Consider the following 3,719-nt stretch of genomic DNA (forward strand, 5'->3'; position numbering starts at 1 on the left):
TAACAGCCCCTTGATCGGAGATGATAGATATTTCCGAATTGGATATCCAATACTTCATGTTATGTATGTTTGGTTAACACCAAATAACCCTCACATAGCCCGTTGATACAAGGGGGGCTGGGGTGTGTGTGTGTGTGTATTGCAGAGAATTTTCATATTGTGATATATTGCGATGCGAAAGCTTGTATTGCAATATATTGCAAGAAGGTTTTTTTAACAATAAACTACCAATGATCAAGTTAACGCTTTATTTATAAAGCAAAAACACAACAAAATCACTATGCTTCATTAAGCTTTAATAAAAACTTTTAATCATGACAAAATAAGAATACCGATAATCTTAAAATGTAATTTTTACCACGATCATTCCCACCACCATTACCACAATTGCCACGATCATCAAGATTTCCGAGTGTTACGAAGCTTTCCGAATACAAGTCATAATACCGGTTTTCTATCAGCGTATCGCAATACGTATCGTTTTCATGTCTGAACCGGTTGATACCGGTAAACCGGTTATATTGTGCAGCCCTACAAGGACTGTTTCTAAATAATCGCGTCTGGAAGAGACAAAGAAGAGAAACATGTTTTTACACATCAAGCCTCCTCAGCGAACCAACCAATTTGAACTCCAGTCAATATCGACAATTACGGAGGAATTCAACTAACTCTGTTAATCGATCTCGAAGCTTCCATACTGTCTCTGGAATACCCACAAGTAAACGTCATTTGCAAAGTCTGTGTGTTGTAAATAGTGCGACTGAATCCAAAATACAACTGTCCTAGTTTTGAAGACACCTGACCTGAACGGCAATGCTGCTGTGACGTCAGCGCTCATGGTGTCGTCGTAACATAAGATGGCTAGGAGGATTAACGTTGTGACAGCACGTCGTGCAGTCAATACATTGGGGAGGAACAGGATCCTAAATTACAGCTTAGAATACAGATCAGGAACACAGCACATAGAAATGTTTATTAGGGTAATAATATTTTTGCGATTTTCATGAAAACAATCTGTTTTTCGTCCTTGTGAAGGTATTTAACGAGAAGGAAAATTAATTAGCACAGAGCGACGATGTTTTGTTTCGGTATTTTATGCTGAATGTACATTGTTTTTTGTAGTGACCTTTCTTCAGATATGCTCTGCCCGACCGATTCTGGAACTTGAATCATATAGCACTCAAAGAAGGTTAAACAACAACTGAATTTTTAACATGAGTATATACTTGACCTGTGACTGCCTCCGTGGTGTAGTGGTTAGAGCGTCCGCCCGGAGAGCGGAAGGTCGCGGGTTCGATCCCCGACCGCGTCATACCAAAAGACGTTAAAATATGGTACTTGTTGGTCCCTGTCTGGCGCTCGGCATTAATGGGTACACAAGGACTGGTCGGCTCGGAGTCAGTATAATGTGTCTGAGTGGGGTATTCATGCTTCACTGCGGCATGGTATCTCAGTTGGCATGCACTATAAAACCAGCTTCAGTCTGGGCTAGTACAAGCAGCCGCACATACACATACACACGCATGCACGTCGTCATATGAGCGAAATATTCTCAAGCACGACGTTAAACCCAATTTCACCTCACCTCATATACTTGACCTGTCATGGTCGTCTTTAACTTTTTGGATATGGAAGACGGCAAAATTGCCTAGAAAGCGTTCAGTGAACAAGTATACCACGGACACAACATACTGAATACGAATTTTGTTTTCCTTCCCCTAAGGCCAGGCAGGGTAATATCAAATACCTTCTGTTAACGTATGGGGTATGATGCCGATATACCATTTTACCACTGACCTGCCGATATCCGCGCAGACTCTCTACATACTTCATCACTGAGGGGATCATCGGCATGTGGTTTCCGGGATACGGATGTATCAGTATATACAACATTGCTGAAAGAACGCTTAAAATATGTCAGGATGGGGTGCTGTACAGTACTTGGCTGATCTCGACATTGTGGACCGTTCTCAAACTATCTACCACTACGTCCAGCGTGTTCAGAGCCAGCTGCATACAGGCTGGCGTCCTGCTTCTCACAGAGACTGGTTGATGGCATAACAGGTGCTTGGTTGCTTGTTTGGTTGGTTGGTTGTTTGGTTGGTTGTTTAACGCCGCACTCACCAATATTCCAGCTATATGGCAGCGGTCTGTAAATAGTCGAGTCTGGACCAGACAATCCAGTGATCAACAGTATGAGCATTAATCTACGCAATTGCGACACGATGACATGTGTCAACCAAGTCATCATGACCATCAATCTACGCAAATGGGATACAATGACATATATCAACCAAGTCAGCGAGCCTGACCACCCGATCCCGTCAGTTGCCCCTTACGACAAGTATGGGTAACTGAAGGCCAATTCTAACCCGGGTCTTCACGGGTGGATAGCATAACAGTCACTTAAAGACACACACAACTAACATTCATACACTGACGTACAGAGGAAACTACACACCCGTGGTTGACAGTGGATAAAATTAACACAAACGAAATGGTTATTTATTCGATACAAGTATCCTAGTACTGTTTCGGAAGTTAAGGTTGCAGTGTTTGGTTGACAGGGTGCGGCCATGTGACGTTGCAATAAAGTCAAATTCAATGTTTTTTGTTAAATCCAATTTCCATTATATGCTGAGAGAAACAAATAAAGGATCACAGGAAAATTCAAGCGTTCCTTTAATATTTTCAAGTTTTCGACACCACAGATCTCTTCAAAGCTGGTGATGAAAACTGGAAAATATTACAGGAACGCTTGAATTTTCCTGTGATCCGTTATTTGTTTCTCTCAGTATATTTAGAGCCGTATCTAAAACATTATCGGTTTCAATTACAATGCCTCATATCTCTATATCAAGACCATAGTTTCAAAATATATTGTATGTATATCTGTATATGTCCGTGATAGAACTGACTTGCAGCACTCCATGTTTGTTGTCATGGGCGACCAGTTGGATCGAAGGACAGAGTCTGTGACCTGGCTGGTTGTGTGTCGTCGTATCGAGGCGGCGTAGGTCGATGCTCATAAGGTCAATCCCTAGACTGTCTGCTCAAGACTCAAATATTTTCACGTGTTCTACTGACTGACTGACTGAGTTTAGTTTTACGCCGCTTTTAGCAATATTTCCAGTAATATCACGGCGGGGGACACCAGAAATGGGCTTCACACATTGTGCCCACGTGGGGAATCGAACCCGGGTCTTCGGCGTGACGAGCCAACGCTTTAATCACTAGGCTACCCCACCGGCCCTTCACGTGTTCTACCCTTGTGAGTAGATCATTGCTCATGTTGTTGATTACTGGATTGTCTGATTGACTCGATTATTTACAGACCGCCGCCACATAACTGGACTATTGCTGAGTAAGGTGTAAAACTTAACACATTCACTCTACCCATGTGAGAAATAGAACCCGTAGAAGTGAACGGGTGAGTGAGATTTTACGCCGCTTTTAGCATTATTCCAGAATTATCACGGCGGGGACACCAGAAATGGGTTTCAAATTGTACCCATGTGGGGAATTATCAAATTGAACCCGGGTCTTCAGCGTGACGAGCAAACGGTTTAACCACTAGGCTACTCCACCGCCCCCGTTTAAAAAACAAACCCATTTTCAGTGAGTGAGTTTAGGTCTACGCCACTTTTAGCAATAGTCCAGCAATATCACGGCGGGGACACCAGAAATGGGCTTCACACATTGTACCCATGTGGGGAATC

Source organism: Haliotis rubra, unplaced genomic scaffold (assembly GCF_003918875.1).
Source record: "Haliotis rubra isolate DU_JTF1 unplaced genomic scaffold, ASM391887v1 Scf15, whole genome shotgun sequence".
In the NCBI taxonomy this organism is placed as follows: domain Eukaryota; kingdom Metazoa; phylum Mollusca; class Gastropoda; order Lepetellida; family Haliotidae; genus Haliotis; species Haliotis rubra.